Here is a 19,766-nt window from a genome sequence, read left to right as displayed (position 1 = left end):
CAGGGCAGAGGACCAGGAATGGCTTGTGAGGAGTCTCCCTGTCCCACACCGAGCTCTGCTGCGGCACAGCATGGCCAGGGCACGCAATAAAAATAGCGCTGCAGGTGCTCCCAAATGGAGCATTTCCCATTCTCCTCACCAGCTCACCCTGGAGTATCTGCTCCTTGCGCCCAGTGCATACATCCTCTGCCAAACCCCTGGCACCAGGAGGAAAGAAGAAAGAAAAAGCACTCTGCTGGGACTCTGGCAGGAGCGATGCAGAAGCTGGACGGCCAGCTTACAGGCAGACAGATGCACTGACACGGGCAAGCGTCTAGCTGTGTTCTTCCAGTCACACCACTGATGTCAGCCAGACATGAGGAGGTGGCCTGAGAAACGCCTGCAGAAAAATATAAATCAATAAAGTATATGCATGCACTTGCAGCCAGAATGACGTAAGCACACAAGCTACGTTCATTTGTTTTCTCACTGACAAATGTTAATAACCCCATCTGTAATTAGAACAGCGAGATTGTGCTCTGGTAGAGACACAATCATTTATGGAAATGTGACAGTCTCACAACAGGCTGGGGGCACAGAGACAGGCAGCCAGATACCAGCAGGTCTGGGGTTAGGATACTAGAGACTTCGAGATTAAGAAAAACCCCAACCAACCAAAACTTTGCTAAATCTCTAGGACACAATGTTTGGGCAGGTGAGGTGCGTTGTGGTTCCTTGACTCAGAGAGTGCTGGGGGCATGGCCTGTATCTTGAGGACCTGCTCCTCAGGGGTCTCCTTGGTCTCCCAAGCACCATGGCTGATCCATGCCTGTGATGCCAAGGTCCTGTGCCTGAAGGATGTGCCACCCTGAGCCCCTGCTTGCCAGGGCAGCACAGACCTGCCTGCACCAGGCACTTGCGGACTCTCACACAGCAGCTGTCACCTGAGACTGATGGAGCCTTTTTCACCCACCAAACAGCCACCTAGGTTAACAGCACCTTGATGGCAAAACCCGGCAGAGCTCTATGCAAACTGTTAGCAGCCATGAACAGACCACAGGAAGAACAGTCTGACTCTTGGCAAGCAAGCAGGGAAAAGCCTCAGGAAAGATGGGGAGAAGGAGGCTGACAAATTAGCTGAAAGCCTTTCCCAGAGTATAGCAGTAAAGAAAAGAGGCAAATAGCACCCTTGCTGCAGACAGGGTGATGAGAAAGCTGCCCTGTGCCATACTTCAGATCTGACATGGGGCTTTCAGGCAGTTGAGGGACAGAGAAGTGCTGACACATCAGGCGCAGTGAGGAGGAACACAATCTGCAGGCCAAGGGAAAAAGCATCAAGAAGCAAATGTGCTACCGATGCATTTCAAACAACCCTGGGCAAAGAACAGACAAGCACACAACAGGGATCAGTCCTGTATCACCAGGAAAGAGGAGGCCCTGCATCTTTTTGCCTCCTCTACATCTCCTCCAGTCAACACACAAAGCTCCCTGCACACTTCATTGTTTGTATGAGCTAGCCAAGCAGACACCAGGCCTCCAAACCTTTGATATGGCAGGCTCAGAATCTTCAAAGCAAAAACTAAGTGCACCCTTGTCCTGGGTCCAAAGTCCTTCCAGCTGGCTTTGCATTAGGCCTCAAACATCTACCAGCAAAAGGCATCACACTTTTTTTTGTGTATCAGCTCCCAGACCTGGTGTTAGCAGGTACCATCAGCATCACAGCCAGCTGCTGGCCCCACAATGCTTTGGAGCACCACTCTGCAGCAGATTGCATACTGCAGGCTGTTTGCATCCCACCACTTGGGAACCCCTGGTCCTGACCACACAAGTGACTCACTTGTGCTGGGACTGTGCCTGGTAAGGATGGAAGTAGACTCTAACAGCAGTGAGCCTTTGGATCCATGAGAAACCTGGGTTTGATTTTCCCCTAAAGGCAATCGAGACCTACAGAGATGACTTCATGAGCAAAACAGGAAGGAAGCATGGCTTCTCCACCCAAAGCAAGGAGGAAAAACTCTTCCCATCCTTCTGTCCTGAACCTGCTGGAGGGTGATCCCGCAGGAACAAGTCGTTTGAGACCCCTGTTTACTTCCTGGGGCTCGGTACTGGGCTGCTCCTTCATTTCAAATGCTTGAAACGGGGTTGCTTGAAGAACTCTCTTCCCTGGGAAAAACTATTCCACAAGCCGGGGAATTTTCAGCATCAGGGAAATCTTCAAGTTTCAGGTGAAACCAAGCCATTTTATTTCCACAGCTTCATCTTGGCAGTTCTCCTTTGACCACACCACATAACACTTCTTTCTTGGAGGTTATTTTCTCATCCATGATTTTCAATAAGGAGAAGAGCTTTTGGGCACTAACTTCCAGAAAGGTCAGGGAACCCATCCATTTCACAACTCTGTCCCCTTCAAGATCATCCAGCATGGTCAATCACAAAACCTTGCCTTTGAACATCAGCAAAACTCTTCATGCTGCCTTCGCCCACTGGAAACTGTCTGCCTTGCCAAGCGGTATGGATTTAGCTCCAGACATCTAGGTCTTTTCTATGCCTCTTTTTTGCAGGAACTCCCTCCAATCTGCCAGTAGCACTTTCAAGTCATATGGTACCCTGAACATAACATACCACGCCAAGAGGGGAGGTATCATGGCTCAAAACCCTGGTACGCTATGGTTCATGCTTCTCTCATCTCAGCTGGCTAATCTGTCCTCAGTGTAAAGGCTCTTCGGTCTCTCTGGCTCCCAGTTTTGCTTCCACATCGCACCTTGCTGCCCTCCTGCCTCGACTTTCACATCTCTTTGGACTGGGTACTCCTGGGGAAGGGGTGTCTGTCCCTGTCTGGCTATCAGGGAAGAGCTGATGGTGTCCCCTTCCTCTCCAGGGAGGTTTGGTGGAACAGTGGCACCCACACACCACCATGCTACAGCTCTGCTGCCAAGGCAGCAGCCCAACTGCCTCCATCCATCTACAAGGAACCAACACAGCCATGGCACCCAGCATTTCTGCACTACTAAGGAGAGGTTCCCAGCCCCATCTTGTTTGCCTCTTGACAAACACTACGGAGTCTCAATGCCACATGGTCATCCCCAGCGACCCATCCACGTGTCTCACCCTAGTCCACAGCAAGGGCCCATTTCCTCCTCTGCCATCAAGAGGAAGCCCAAACCTACCCAACAGTTCTCCACATCAATCAGCTCTCAGTCTGCACAGCAGACTCACAGCCAACCTGATTTGCATTAAATTTTGAGTGTTACATTTCATGAGTCACCAAAGCAAACACTTTAGTTCCAAATATATCTACCTGTCACTTTCCCTTCAAGCTCCTGGGCTATAAATCTATCAGAAATCAAGTTTGTCTGCCAGCTTGTACTTTATAATCTATAAAGAAACACCACTTACTGTTTGATTTCCCTTGCTTCCTGTAGGCATATGCTGGTCGTGATACAGCAAACACAACATAAATAAGTTGAACGGTGAGACTGATGAGGTGCTGGACTTCATGCTGTGTGGCTTCACTGCAGAGCAGTGGCCATATGGCAACCAAGCCCTGGGAGTAAGTCCTAGAAAACAGGACTTCCTCACCTATCACCCAACACTGCAGCAGTAGCAACTCTAGCAGTTCCCAATGGACATTACTAAACCCAAGGATGGAGACTCGCAACACCAGTGCTTCTGGTTTATGGATCCCAGCAGCACATGGGCTGTTCCTCAGGGATTGCCTTCTTGGTTATTTCCTGCATGTCTATTATCAGCGCTTATGTTACATGCACATGGCTTGCACTTTTCTTGCAAAGTATCTGTGGGCCTGACCCAGGTTGGCTCCTCCATGCTTCATTTTTCAGGAGAGTGACTATTCATACAGAATCTTTACTGCACAAATACCACTTCAGCTTTCGAGCACTGTTAAGGAGCACTGTTCAGGTGCATGATATCTGGCTTGGCTGAAACGGACCAATCTCCCTGGTGATCCCTTATTTACTCTGAATTAACACCTTTATTGATGATCTAGACGAGGAGATCAAGTGCACCCTCAGTCAGTTTGCAGATGACACCAAGTTGGGTGGGAGTGTTGCTCTGCTCGAGGGTAGGGAGGCTCTGCAGAGAGACCTGGACAGGCTGGAGCCATGGGCTGAGGCCAGCTGGAGGAGTTTCAATAAGGCCAAATGCCGGGGGCTGCCCTTGGGCCACAACAACCCCCAGCAGCACTACAGGCTTGGGGAGGAGTGGCTGGAGAGCTGCCAGTCAGAGAGGGACCTGGGGGTGTTGATTGACAGCCCGCTGAACAGGAGCCAGCAGTGTGCCCAGGTGGCCAAGAAGGCCAATGGCATCCTGGCTTGTGTCAGCAATAGCGTGGCCAGCAGGGACAGGGAAGGGATCTGACCCCTGTACTCGGCACTGGTGAGGCCGCCCCTCGATTCCTGTGTTCAGTTTTGGGCCCCTCACTACAAAAAGGACATTGAATGACTCGAGTGTGTCCAGAGAAGGGCAACGGAGCTGGTGCAGGGTCTGGAGCACAGGTCGTACGGGGAGCGGCTGAGGGAACTGGGGGTGTTTAGTCTGGAGAAGAGGAGGCTGAGGGGAGACCTCATCGCCCTCTACAGCTACCTGAAAGGAGGTTGCAGAGAGCTGGGGATGAGCCTCCTTAACCAAGTAATAAGCAATAGGACAAGAGGGAACGGCCTTAAGTTGCACCAGGGAAGGTTTAGACTGGATATTAGGAAGCATTTCTTTACAGAACTGGTTGTTAGGCGTTGGAATGGGCTGCCCAGGGAGGTGGTGGAGTCCCCATCCCTGGAGGTGTTTAAGAGTTGGGTCGACATAGCGCTGAGGGATATGGTGTAGTTGGGAACTGTCAGTACTAGGTTAATGGTTGAACTGGATGATCTTCAAGGTCCTTTTCAACCTAAATGATTTTGTGAATTTTTCCATGTTCCCTTCCATTTCTTAAGTGACCAAATGCCATCTTGTCCATTTTACACAGGTACACATTTTTAGCAGGAGCTTTTCACCCCTCCCAGCTCTCATCCCTTTTTCCTTTGTTTATAGCAAGCTCACCTCATCTTAGAGCTTCTTGTTTATCTCTGATCTTAATCCTCTTGTGCATAGGGGACTATTAACATACTTGCCTTCCCTCATGCCCCATATCATCACAGACTGGGTATTCTCATGTGCACCCAGCTTTTCCTCTTGAGTGAAATCTATGTCTGTCTCTTATAAAACCAGGTTTTTGAGCTAGTCTCTCAAGGTCACATTGACTGTTTCCTCCTCCTCACCTCTGCATGAAAGAGTCTTTACCTCCTTGCAGCACAGTGTTCAAGTACACAGAAATTTTGTCCACTGAGCATGATTATAATTGCTTACTTACGCTGTGTGATCAGCACTTCCCACCAAGGAAACCCTTGGTGATGTAAGTCACCAAGCTGTGGCAAGAAGTATCTCTCAGAGTTGTCCAAGCTGTCTTTTGGGGCTCCACAGCTGGTTCCTCACAGTGGCCGGTAGGATAGCCTACTGTGTCAGCCCCTGGGAACATCCCTACTCCTTAATCTGCAGCATGCAAGCTACCCATTCAGACGTTATCTGGCATAAGCCTCTCTCTTGGTGGATCCCCCGCCCTAAGTACTGACAACACCACACTCAGCATGCACTGGGTTAGTGCATTATCCCTCTTGGATGGTACTTCAGAAAAGCTTCATGTCCCTGCTTTTAGCAAGTGCTCCACAGGGACCCAGGAAAATTGAAGCCCTGCATCAATTCAGGAAGGATGGCAAAGTGGGTGCATGGGCTGTTTAGAGCAGCATCCTTGGAGATGATGCTTAGCAGTGCACAAAACCCCCCTCCTTTGCATAAGAAGCTGATGAAGCTTGGCACTAGTAGGGAAAGTCCCACCAGCCTGGCTCTCTCATCCAGCAGGAAACATTCAAGTTGTAAAACCAGGAAGCCTAGAGGAAAACCCCTTCCCTTGTGGGCACTAGGAGGCAAGCAGCCAGGATGCTCATGACCTCCAGCAGGAACAACTTCTCTCAGTGTTTCTCCTACAACAACAGGAACATCTACTTCAAACCCTGGCACCCACATGGTTCCTATAACAAATAAAGGATAATTCTTTGCAAAGGCCCTTGAGCAGATTGCAGCTCCAAGTGTTTGCATTTTGCAGGCTGGGGATATTCTCACCTTTTCCTCACATTCCATACAGCGCTCACCTTGCAGGTTTGGTCTACAAAGGACCTACAGCACAGGCAAGCAACAGAGGTCAACACAATCACAGACCTGAAGCAGGCAGAATTGAGCTCCCTTTATGACTTTATGCTGAGACGAGATTCAACAGCCTAGGAGGAGGAGGAAGTCAGTCAATTGTTCCTCAACAACAGCAGACATCAGCAAAGGGCTCTCACAGCAAGAGGTCTGGATGCAGCCCGCAAGCCAGGACAGTTATAGGAGAACATCTAGGAATCAGCATTCTGCATCTGCTGGGGAAATCACAACAGGAGTCAGAGCTCTGGCAACAGCAGCACAGTCCAACCCACAGCACAGCACCATTGCACTATGCACAGGGCTGGCCCAGCACCCAGTACAGCCAAGAGCAGCAGAGTAACCTTGGCCGCAAGGATGTCCAAATCAGGACATTGTGATGCTGGGAAAACTTTGAGGCTTTACAACACATGGTTCCCCTTACACACTCTGTCCCAGCAGCTACTGAACTCCAACGAGAGAAGACAGAGGCTGTGACAGACAAATTTTGAGCTCCTGCTGGGCACTGAATAAATAACAAAGGTCACAGCAGAGTGAGATGGACATTAAACACAGCCTTGCCCCCAAGTCCTCACCTATGCTATAGAGAGACAACCAATGGATCTCACTTGGCACACCAGTGCCCCAAAATGTCCCAATTCCTTTTCTGCAGGATGTCTGCCAGAGGGATCTACTCTAGAGGTAGCTCCCCAATAACCTTCACCTGCTGGGAAGAATGAGGGTTGAACACCTCTTTTTGAGTTTTCAGGACAGCCCTGCCTGCCTTTGACTGCCAGGGCTGGGGTCTGCAGGCAGGAGTCACTTGCACGCACCATGATGGGGATGCCAGGCTCTCAGCCAGCCACCAGCACTTCAGAGAGGCTGACCGGGCTCTTCTTTTCAATGGTCTCTCTCCACCCCGTGGGCCTTGGCAAGAGGAGCTGGGCCTGGCTTGGGAACACAGGGAACAAAGTGCCGGTCAGGCGCTGTGCACAGAGACAACTGCATCCAGCTGAGACCAGGAACACCGAAGTGGTACTTCAAGGCAAGCAGCCTAGCTCCCAGACCCACAGATAAAGGCATGTGAGATAAAGTGGCTGCTTGGACTTGGAGGAGGGCACCGAATTTGCAGTAAGACACAGCAGTGCAAGCCTCATGTTATCCAGACTCTATCTCAGTGTTAGGACAAACAAAGAAACAGTATTTTAACATGGCAACGCTGCTGTGAGTCACTGTTTATTCATAGAGCACAGCTCCACAAGAGCAAATATCAAACCTATGAAAGTCCACTAAAGACTTGGACTTGGTAACCTGGGCTCCTCTTGCCTGCAGCCCCAGCTGAAATCAGGGTGCTCACACCTACTACGACCACTGAAATCCTGACTTGAGATGAAGAAGATGGCTTGGAGGTCACTCCACAAGCAATCTGGAGCACAACAAATACTGTGCACCAAGGGCTGCTGGAGGTGAAGTCAGGAAGGACCCTCCTGCCCAGATGGACCAGCATCACGCAGAAGAACTCAGACCAGATACCTGGCAGCCCTCTTCGGCATGCCTGCCAGGCAGCCACAGCATCTCCTGGGCCGTGCTCCTCCAGGCTGTGGTACTGAAAGGGGAACAGTGGCAGATGCTTTCCATGGGCTTGAGTTTGGAGAACACTCAGGAGCAGCTCACAGTCATAGCCTGGAGTGCTGCAAGGCAGCCTGCGCACCTGGAGGCTGCTTTCCATGGAAAGCACTACCCTAAACAGAGTGCAAATCAGCAGGAAACTGCCTGACTGGAGCCCCAGCAGCATTACCAAGAGGGATCGTGCTCAGAACTGCGCTGCTCCCAAGCCACTGCTGTATCTGCCAGGCTAAACTCTTTAGTCTTGATCCTTACGTGTCAGTGGGAGCCAAGTCCCATCCCTTATTCTGGCCATGTTTTCTGAGACCACCTCTCCCTCCCAAAGCATTCCCCCATACTCTGTACTTCCACAGACAACGTCTAATGTCAAAAGAAACAGCCCTGAGGTGTGACAGCCCTGATGGCTGGGATCCAGGCACCCAAAGCCTGGGGTGAATCTCACCTCTGACCTTGTGTATCCATCCTTGGGTGAAGCCTTGGAAGCTTGAAGGTCACCCTGTACCCACAACCCTAACCCTCCCCTGGACACAGGTACCAGCACACAACATGACATTGGCAGGATGCACCAAAGCGCCATAGCTTGGCTGTTCCCCTTCTATGGATGAGGCATCTGGCTGTATGGACTGAAGTGCAGCAGGAAGGGCAGTACACCCAAATAAAGACAATCAGGGCATCTTCAGACAACAAAACTGTTCTTTAATGCCTCAGAAGATGAAATGGCTATTCCACACCTCATTTCTGGAGCAGGATGACATACCACGTGTATTGCATGAGAAGACAAATCACTTGTTAAAGCAGTGGCTGAGGCCTCTAATACAATGTGACACAACAGCAAGCAGTTCCTCCAGTTTCCTACATTCCTACAATTTTCCTTGTAGGCATGAAGTTTGCCAACCTTCCCAAAAATATTGCAGGACTATAAAAACAAGTAGTGGATTATGGCATTCTGAGATTAATTACTAATTAATAACCCAGATGAGGTTACTGCTTAGTATTTCTCTCCGTGCAAATCTAGCTTTGGCAGCTGTATGGGCTAATGCTTGTTAAGATATTTCTCCAAGATCTTCAAGCAAAAGAAATCACCCCTGCTCAGGAAAGCTCCTAAGTACATACTAATCTTGAAACACTCTCACTGAAGTCATGATAACTTAAGTACATGGCTACGTTAAAGTGTTTACCTAAAAAGGGACAGACTTGAGCACTGTGTTCTGCTTCAAGCACCAGATGTTTTCCAAGACCATTCTCTGAACCCCAACTATGTGCACTGGTTATCAACCCAACCCCAGTTGCGTGTCTCAGGGTAGAGATGGCAAAGATCAAGTAGCTTAACCAGAATTTTTCTTTGATGATGAGAAATAGGTTCCTGCAGTACACTTCATAGGGATTGGTTAAATAAATGATCCTAGACCAGAAAGCTTTCCTCTCTTCATGGGGAAATGGTTCTGACAGGCTTGAAAGGCATGCCATTCCTCCTGATTCTGTTTCCAAATTTCAGTACTTCTGTTTCTGGCTGCCCCTCCAAAAATACTGCTCCTCCTTCTCAACAAGGGGATTGAAGATCCCTTGCTCTCAGAGTCATCTCACCTGCTTCCACTCTCCTTAAGCTAAGCTCTGTACATCTGACATTCTTCCAAGCACACCTTTCCAGCCTCTGATTGTTTCCATGGCTGTTGTCGCTCTGTGTGCTCAGCATTTTTCTAGCTGTATTGTGCCCAAACATCCCAAGCAGGATATGGCCAGAGCCAGAGGGAGAATGGTACTGCAGTCTCTCTGTTGCAGCACAACTCCTTTGCATTCATAGCCTGAGAGGCCAAAGAGTTCTCTTTCAGTCACATTGTAGCCAAATACCTAAACCCCTATACCCTGTCATCCTAGCTTATCCTTTCGCTTCTCATTTCCTTCCGGCACAGATGCCTCCCATGGTGCCCAAACTGTCCACACTGGGAGGGGAAAGCAAGCTTCTTTTTTATTTTTAAACACAGTAGTTTGACAAGCATCAACTGTTAACATGGTGAACTTCAGTTTTCCCATTATATCAACAAACATTCAAACATCCTAGTTGTCCCATTTCTACATAGTGGGACACACCTGAACCTTGTTGCCAGACTTGCTACTGATCATTAGCATTCCTGGCTCTTGGCAAACACTACCACACAACCAACACAGCCTTTGCATCTCCATTGCTGTTATGGGCTGTTTTGAAGAGGTCTTCTGCATTAAAGCACTTCAGTGCCTCAGAGTTTCCCCAAGCAGCTGTACAATCTAGGGTCTCCTGCACTCCTGCCATGGCAGGCAGTCTACAGACGCCAAGGGCAAAGGTGAACTCCATTAACGCGTGATGGAGGAGAGGCTTCCTAACATTTGCTTTTCAGATCATGGTGTGGAAAGACACATGCTACATGCTGGAGATAAGGCAGGAGCTTCTTACAGGGCATTTTGCTTTTTAATCAATGAAGAAAGTGCAGCCACACTGCCTCATCTCACATGCTGGTCAGGCTGTTCCTGGGATGCCTTTTGCCTGTCTCTTCCAGTGCATCCCAATTAGCTCAGAGGAGCCAGCCCAATACTTCACAGGAAGGTGTCATGCAGTATTAGGTTTACATGGCTTAAAACACAACCTGGACAACACAGAGTAAGGCTGGATAACACCTATTTGAGCAGTAGACCGAGCAAAGCCTGCACTCCTCAAAGTGGAGAGCTTTCAGATTCAGTTTGCACTTCGCAAGCCACCACCACCCTCCCGAGAGCTCCCAGGCAAGCCCAGTTGCTCCCTCCTTCAGCCACCCTCCCACAAAGTCAGCAGTCCCCTCCCTAAACATCACCCTAGCAGGAGGTATATCCCAGGTATGTCAACTCACAGATCCTTCTTCAATCACAGCCATCTGTGGTGGGGACACCCCCTCTCCATCCTGCACTGCTGGGGCTGAGAGCACATCTCCTAAGTGAGCCTCCAGAGGGGAAGGTGTCCAGCTGCGCCCTGAGCAAAACTGGCAGCCACACTTAGCTCCTTCCAGGGACTGAAATGGGAAAGTACAGGGATTTAGGAGGGCAAGCACCACCTCCTCAAGCCTCTCCGCTGGGGCAGCCAGCCCTGCTGCTGCCATCCTGCCCACCTGTTTACACCCGAGGCTTGTCACAGCAATCCTGCCACAGCCCTGTAAGTGAGCAGGGAGGCTGGAATTTCACCCCGGCACGCTGCCCTCCACTTACACCACCTGACCGACATCCTGGTCAAAGCCTCCGAGGAATCCTCATATACGGAAATCAGGCCTCTGCCGAGGCTGAGGTGCCAGCCACCAGGGATGGCTGCCAGGGACCGACTGCTAGGTCTGGTGGCAGGGGGACATGTCTTATCAGGGTCAGTGCTGGGACCTGCGAGATCAACCCTGCCACACACAGCTCTGCAGGGCTCTGCGTCATACACACACTCGGGGGCTGACTCATTTACTGCAGCTCAGAAATCCACAGTCCCAGGAGTGCTTTAGGGTCAGCGCTTGCTCTCCAAGGTGTAGGGACATGCATAGGTGACTGGGCAGCAATCGAAGGGAGATCCCTTGCTTGGTGCCTTCTACCCAGCATCCCAGTGGGCACTGCAAAGCAGCCCAGAGCAGTCATCTGCTCAGCTTCAGAGCTTCACCCAGATACTGGCCATATACCTTCTCCCAAATCAGGGACTGTCTCAATAAGAGGAAGCTGACAGCTACCAAGCCCCAAGTTTTACTCCACTGCTGTCAGCTGTAGTACCTTTGTCCCTACGTGAATCACCTGCAGCCCCTCAGGTATAACTGTAGCCCAACACTGCCACATGCATCTCGCTGCTTCCTCCTGAATGCTAGCTGCTTGCAAGCCTCCTCTTCAGCACCCCCAACCACATGTCAGAAGGGGTGGGAGGCTGTGGAAGGCTTCCCAGGGCCAGAGAGACAGAGCTGGCACTCAGGAAGCTTCCCCCCAGGCATGCCCACAGCAGCCCCTTGACAAGGGGGCCACCGATGTCTCCACACGCCTGCCAGCCAAGCTCACAGCTTCCAGGCCCAGGTCCCACTACGTCTGTACTCACCAGCAGAGAAAACTCCTCCCAATATAGCATCAGTTGCCTATTTATAACATGCTGTTTACCAACACCGAGCACTCTCTCGTTGGAAGCAGAGGACGAGATGAGTCAAGGGAGCATGAGCAAGGGACCTTTCTCCTGTCATGGGAAGATGAGGGAACTGTGGGAGGGTTACTTAAGGCTGGGTGCAGCAGCATGGCTGATTACCTGCACCTCCCTCAAGCAGACTTGAGGGCATGCTCAGCATTTTTTTTTTTTTTTACATCAGACCCTTAAGCTCTGGGAAGATATTCCTGTGAAAGGGTAAGACTAGATCCAGCACGTGGGAGTGTGCCAGCATCTCCTTGCAGCCTTCTCTGGGCTCAGGAAGCACTGAGTGCCAGCAGGTGTTGAATAACAGATATAACATAAGGTCTCCGAAAACTTCCTGACAGCTCCTGGGACCCTCTTCCATCAGCTCAATGAAGGGCTGCTGGTTGCTACAATGCTTTGTCAGGGCTTCCTCAGGCAGTGCCCATCTCCAGGGGGAACCATGACCCTGCCATCCGGCAGCCCTCTGGCAGGTGGATGGGAAGGCAGCCCCCTCTGGCTCACCCTCGCCCAGTCTCTGCTCTGGATGGTCACTCTGTCACTGCATTTGCTCAGCGCACCTGGAAAGAGTTAGATTTGGATGGCTGCATAAAGCAAGGCCCTCTGACTACTGAGGCACTAATGATGCCAGCCTTCAGCAGAGGGCAAGGGATAAGCACAACAAAGTCTGCTATTGGTCTTAAAGTGGGGTAGGGGAAGGAGACATATTACAACCCCAGGCCCCCATGACAATGTCTCACATTCAGGACACTGTCCAGGAATATGCTCCTGAGAAAGAGAAGGCAAGAAATGAGTACCTCCTAGGGCTCCTTAAATTCTGCAGACTTTCTCTGTAATATCCACTCCTGGGTGTCTGGAAACAGACCCTGTGTGATGTTACTGAACTGCACACCCATATAATGGCAGATGAGCCCATCCAGGCGAGACAATTGGTGCCAGTTCCTGGCTCCTCCCAGAGCTACTACCACTTTTTCCATTCCTCCCTCCCGGCTGCATCCAGTCATCTCCCAATGCCAGGCTCATTTTTAGAGCCTCACATTTTCCACTCCTTCAAGAAAGTTATTGCTTTCCTGCTTTCAAGTAGCCAACACCTCTTCCACCCTACCAAATTGGTAATGGACCTCCTGGCTCCATTCCCCTCTGCTATTTCCTGGATCCATCTCCTATGCCATTGCACTTACCAGCCCCAAACAGGCTGGCGAGGATGCACATTCATATTAAGAGGCTAGATCAATTACTGAGTTTTTAATCTTTCCTAACAGGCACAGGTGGCTTTACCAGAAAGCCTCAGCTGGGACTTGGTGTGTGTTCAGCCAAGGCTTGGAGTCCAGAGGTATGCCTAGAGCACACGGCCTTGGCTGCAGGAGCACAGGATATAGTCACACATAGGGCCCAGGAATTGCTGGTCAACTTCACAACGAGTTTTGGCTATAAACCGTCTGCTCAGCTTGCCCTCATGTGCCATTCCTTCAACATGGCTTGTCCCCACTGACAAGCCAGGGGCTCAGTGGGGGTACAGGCTTCTGCACTCCACGTGCTGCTAGAGGTAGAGGCACCAGCATTGCTGCCTGTGCCCAGGATGATCCTTCACCATCCTCTGAGCTCACCCTGGTACATGCTGCTGAGCCCCTACTCTCTGCCAGCTTCCCACATGTCCATGTGGCAGCTCCTGGTGATCTCCACCTGTGCCCTGGTCCACCTGCTCCTCCAGGCACCAGTTCATCCATGCCCAGTGCTGACTCACTCCCCACCACTCCCTACCAAGCATCCAGCTTGCCCCTGGTGTCCCTACCGCCTCAAATCAGAGTGTGGGGAGTCAGCACTTTGTTTTAGAGTGGCAATGAACCAGCATGGAGCCATTACGCAGGACAGCCCAGCCCTGCTCGGCATCCCACCCTGATCAGCTGCATGAGTGCAGGCATGCTGCTGATAGATCCTGTGCCTCTGCTTCTGTCTGTCAGAATTACACACAAACCCTTGCAGAGATCACATGGTTAATTCACAGGCATTAGAAAAACGTTCCACTTTCTGGATTAGAATACCAGGAGCACACAAGTCTTCTTGCTGGTTGTACCCCCACCTAGAGTCAGATGAAATCCCTGCTAAGTTACTAGGAGTGAAGGGTATGTTCTGGAGCTATGGGCCTCTGCTCCCATTGGTAAGGTCTAGGGAATCAGTGGGGGACTGCCACTGCTCTGTTGTCCCTTCCTCTGCTGGTGTTTTTGGATTTACCCCTCTCCTGGGTGAGCAACCCCTGTCCTGTCCCTGCTCGAAAGCGTCACCAGTCACAGGATAAAAACTGAAGATGTTTTTGGATGGTTTCCCAGCTTGCCAGGGTAACTGCAAGAGCACAAGCTTCACGCTGCCTCTGCTAGCTCAGGTCAGCTCTGAGCAGTCAGGGAAATGCCCAGGAAGGCAGCAGTGCCCCTTAGGAAGTTTTGCCACTGCTAGTTTAATCTTCCATCTAAGGTTAGCACTTAGGCCGTTCAGCACCAGATACGCTCCTTGCCCCTGAGGGAGGGGGCAGTGGCACAGAGCAGCAAGTTTGTCTCAAGGAGTGAGAAAGGAGGAGTAAAGTATATCTGTGGCCTCAGTCATGGGACCCCTCACCAGCCCCAGCACAGCCTCTCCTGTCTGCAGGCACCATCCACCTCTGGGTACCTGCAAGGAGCAGAGGTGCTTTGGGGTGCCCTGCTCAGTGTCCCCAGCTGCCATTTTCCCCATCCATGGGCTCATCATTCTGCACTTCATGCAGCTGCTCCACATCATCTTCTGCTACTTTCTGCTTGTCCCTACTGTCACCTTTTCTCCTTCAGTTCTTCTCTACCTGGAGAGTTCAGATTTACGTTAGGACCAGGCTAATCTCCAGCCCTGTGAGGCGATCCCAACACAGACAGCACATACACCTGACCACTTTCTGTAGTCCACTTCTCCAGCATCCACAGTCACTGGATTAGGAGCGTAGAAACTACATCTTGGCTGTTCTCTTTGGTATTTGTTTTGGTACCAGCAGTGCTGGGGAAGGAGCAGGAGGTTTCTTCCCCGGCATGGCAGACAGCAGTATGTGCCAGCAGAGCCTCCTCCTCCTGGACCTTCTTGCCTGCTGGGTTACCAAGGAATTGGGCAGAAGTTCCTGTCCCACCATCCCTCAACACACATGCCTTAAGAAGTAGGGGCAGATCAAGAAAAACACTCAACCTCAAATCACCCCCTCCAGCCACATTCGATTTTCAAACCCACACTGATCTTGAAATCTGTCCAGCACAAGGCTCCTGTAGGCAAAAGAGAGCACAAATATGCACACAGGTCTAAGTGGGGAGGCAAATCAGGAATAACAAGGCAGCTGAGTCTTAGCGCTCGAGTAGGAGGAGAGGGTGTTGCCCCAGAGCTCGGCTTGGAGTCTCCAGAGGCAGCTCTGCAAGGAGGGGTTGGTAGGAAGGGCGGAATCTGCCATTAGTAGCACACTGCCAGTCAAGGGATGCTCTGAAATGCTGGAGTGGGCTGAGAGGCAATTAGAGGTTTATCAGGACGACTGACAGGCTGGAAACTGCCAGGGAGAAGGGAGAGGAGCAGAGGGAAGAGCAGGCAGGCGTCCATGCTATAGGCCAGACAGGCTCACCCCCATGCGGCAGCTTTCAAGGACTAGGCTGGGAGCTTCCAGTCCACACACCCATTCAGCCACAATGCACAGCTCTACCTGCACCACTGCTTGGGTGGGCTGGAGTCTACCTTCACTAAATGGGTTTTAAACTCTCTTTTTTTGCTCCAGGAAATGCAGTGCAAACAAGAGACAGAGCATATGTGCTGCAGTCCAAATAGCAAAGCCCCCTCTCCCCAAGCTGTCCAAAACCTGCTTTATTCTCTGTTTACCAGCCACACACTTCCAGCACTGCTTTCCTACCCAGATACCAGTCACTCCCATGTATTTTGAAAACAGGCTCATTAAAACTGCACACCTCCTCTGCTTTGATTGCCCCATCTCTTCTCTTCTGAGTTCCAGCTAGAGGTCCTATTTAATCTTTCACACCCAGCCAACTCCAGAGACATCTGTGAGCACAGATATGTCAGACAGAGGCAAAGACCCAAGTGATCAACATGTCTCCACAAGCACAAGTCTGCTGATGTAGGTGCAGTTATACTGGCAAAACTGCTTCTTGGTGCTTTGAGGTGGTGGAATAAAACCAGACTGAGAAGTAGAAGCATTTTTGCCAAATAAAGTGTCAGAAGAGCAATAAAACCACGCAATTCTACACATCCAGCAGGCCAAAATCCACAGGTGTTTTGAAGGAGGCACCTAATGCACCCTACAGACATGGCCCAGACCATCCTCAAATACTGCCATCATACCAGATTTGTATACCTTTGATTTGTGAAGGTGCATCCCACAACCTCCCAGAGGAGAGCTGAGCTATGGCTACTACTCCATGAGACTCTTCTGGAGCAACTCAGGCTGTTCTACCCTGTATTGCTCGACTCCCCAGAGGAAAACACAAACGCTTACCAGGGTTATTCCCTACAAACCAAAGCTCTGTTCCCATCAAATGGAACAAAGCTTGAGAGAAAACAAAAGACAGGAGTGAGACACTGGAGGTCTTTCCCCCTTCTCCCTTAAAGCACATCAAAGCCTTTGTTTTCCTCTGACTCACAAGCAGAGTCAGGAGCTATCTACTAGCTTTGAAATTCCCCTCCTACCCCAGGCAGTAATAAAACATGAAGACACAAGAGCGTGAGATTCCAGGAGCACTAGGCAGCAGGGATTTACAAGGGATACATCCTGTCAGGCACAGTGGATCATCTTTATTTTTAACAGCATTACAGCGTTAGTGGGTGAAAGGGAAGTCGTGGATGTAGCGAGATTCTAGTGAGCCATCTGCTGTGGCATCTCCCTCAATCTCCCTCTCAAAGTTTGTTCATTGGGCTAAGGCAGAAACATCACCTCATGGACTGAAAATGGGCATAATGACCCTAAATAAATCAGCAGCTGTAAGTGACAGAGGACCACACTGCAGGCTGGCAGGAACCGAACCAGAGGCAAGGGTGACATTTGGTTTCATACATAATTTTCACTAGCCAGGGTACTGAGTTTAGAGAGGTGGTAGATGCTGGCTAGTCCCTGGTACCTGTTCAGCAAAGCAGCTGGGTGCCACAGAGGAAGGGACATTAATAAATCATTCAGAGGCAGATGACAGGCTGGAGCAAGGAGAGGCAGGGAACAATTTCAGAGGCACATGCACGGAGAGTGGGTGGAGGTTTGGCAGGGCATCACCCTACATTAGCTGGGGTCAGGCTAGTGCTTTGTTTTACTGGAGATGCCTCCTCATAAGGTAGAAGAGTCTCAAGGAAAGAGCTCAGACAGATACCACAGCAGGAAAACAAACAAGGAGAGTTTTGAAACCCAGAGAACAGGGGTGCCATTGAGAAAGCACCCCCAGCATCTCACCATGGATTTTTCTTGCCACTCTTTACGGCTTGGCATTTCTATCCTACCAAGCTATTGATACAGTCATAAGATACGTTATGCTTATGCAGGAAAACCAAGTCTCACCTTAATCTTTTCCTTGATTAGATAAACAGATTGATCTCCTTATGTTTCTCACCATAAAGCTTTCTCTCCAGCCCTCAGATTATCTTGCAACTCTTTTCTGCATTCTCTTCAATTTTTCAGCATCTTTTCTGAGCACTGACACTGGATTTAGACAGCGTATTTTAGTACCAGTCTCTCCAGCACTTCCTACAGCAGTGAAGTCTCATTCCTAGTGCTACTCACTGCTGCCTTTCCAGGTATCAAACATTTCACATTAACTGCCAGGCTTGAAGGGGCCTTAATAGGTCACCTGGTAAGATTCTTTGCTTGAGGCACAGCTACCTGTAACTCATCCATATCTACAGACTTTTGGCTAATTTGTTCTAAACCAAACATCACCCACCCCAACCCCCAAGACCATAAAAACCCCTTTCAACATCGTCTCCTCTTCTGCTTCATCATTCCAACTGATATTACAGAAAACCCTAAAGTCTGAACTCTCTCATCACAGCTAAAGTGTCTTCCTGCTCTGTCTACATCACGATGACAGTCCTCTGGAAGTACATTGCTGTACATCCATGAAGACCTCTTCCATCTTTTCTTCTTCAGGCTACCCAGTCCTAGTTCTTCTCATTCTTCCTCCCACACCATATTTCTAAAGACCTTAATCAGTTCTGTTGCTTTTCCTGGATACTCTCTTGTTTGTGTGCATCCTTCTTGCATCTACATCTGAGGCTGGTCTTTCAGCAACATTTCATCTGTGTCAAGGACTAATTGCTTCCTGCACCTTAGAGGTGTTGCTCCGCACAGAGCCTGGCACAAGGCTTGCCTCATGTTTTTCTCCTCCCCAGCAAAGCATTAACTCATCCTACCCCAAACTTTGGTAATTTTCCCCTGCCCTGCCTAGCCAGGGTCTCACTATCAGATAGGAACCCTTTTGAGCACAGCCTTTCAACTGGTTGTAAGTTCACCTGAGGGATGCTTCCTATCTCTTTCCCCTTCCTCATTTGTTAATGAGGCTGACACTTGGCTCAGTGACACAAACTGACTTAAGTCAAGATCCATTACATCCCTTGCCCCCCCCCACTTAGTCACTAGTCAAGTCATCCTTTCAGGCAAGGGTGTTGACCAACTCGACATGGTACTTTCCAGACAAGTGCACACTGGTGGATTTTTTAATTACCATATTCTCCCACCTCCTTAACAGGATAAACACTAACTGCATAACTGTTTATTCCAGATTAAACAGGCTGGTTGTAGTCCCATTCTTTCTCCCTCTAGTTCAAGGGATCAAACCTTGGGATCTCCCTTCACTAGATCTTCTCTAAGGTGGCTGCTCACCATGCAAAAGTTGCCTTAGTCTATTCTTTAAGTACTTTCAGGGAAATTTCATAAGGCTTTGCCCACCTGACCACATCTAATTTACCTAAATAGTCTTGTCACCTGTTCTGACTTGTGCTTGGATTTACTTTTTAAAATTAACTCCTTTAAGTACCTCATCACCCCTGATCTGCTTTGCAAGGTGAAGACAGAGTTCTCACTGTCACATTTTATTTGTTCCTCTTTTCCACACAGACAATTCCTTCTTCTGTCCAATAGCTGCATCATCTCCTTCTGCCCTAGCTGGGAGTTCCCACCGAGTTTCACATCCAGCGCAAATCTGGTTCCTTCCTCACAGATTTATAACTTTGCGACTTATGCTAACTCAAGCTGCGTTTTCTGTGTTGTGAGTAATAGTGAGCCCCTAGGCAGCTACTGCAGTTCAGAAGACACACATTCATTTCCATGTCTATGCCTCAAGCATAGACAAGAGCCCAGCAAAATCAAATCACCAACTTGCATATGCAGTCATCCTGGAGAAGATGTCGGCTTTACCAGCATCACCTGAGAGCCTCCTGAGTTCAATGGTTTCACACAAAGAAAGTCTAGACACAGGGAGCTGAGGGATGAATCCCTTTTAAGATCTTCCTTAGGACCCAAAGGCACTAAATTTTTGGCTCAAGAGCCCAAGTATCCTAAGGTCAGCTGCAGAGATCCTCCCCAGTCTGTGTCACTGCCAGGCTCTCTCTGACCTCCAAGCAGAAGATATTAGATGTTGATAATTATTTCAAGCAGGAGACAAGGCCTGCTACCATCTGAGTCTCCTCTAAGTACGAGATCATGCCAAGATTGTCTCATCCCCTGGCTCTGAAGTGACCCAAGACAGAGTCTACTGAAGACCACTGTTTAATTAGCAGAAGCAGGGTCAGGACAACACACAAATCTCCTACT

At 49.8% G+C, this 19,766-nt stretch overlaps 1 protein-coding gene across 6 annotated transcripts in view; it reads right to left on the bottom strand.

Moving 5' to 3' along the window:
* Positions 1 to 19,766, bottom strand: part of TMEM63B (transmembrane protein 63B) — a 50,297-nt gene that overhangs the window by 25,496 nt on the left and 5,035 nt on the right. The window contains exon 2 of one of the 6 annotated variants that reach the window (XM_074896982.1): positions 6,244 to 6,440. The exons of the other annotated variants lie outside the window; for them this stretch is intronic. The gene's annotated coding sequence lies outside the window, so the exon portion shown is untranslated. The remainder of the gene's footprint in view (positions 1 to 6,243; positions 6,441 to 19,766) is intronic. 6 annotated transcript variants of the gene reach the window in all.

Source organism: Athene noctua, chromosome 1 (assembly GCF_965140245.1).
Source record: "Athene noctua chromosome 1, bAthNoc1.hap1.1, whole genome shotgun sequence".
Taxonomy (NCBI): domain Eukaryota; kingdom Metazoa; phylum Chordata; class Aves; order Strigiformes; family Strigidae; genus Athene; species Athene noctua.
The sequence above is the reverse complement of the archived record's forward strand: the minus strand, read 5'-3'. Positions and strand labels throughout refer to the sequence as shown.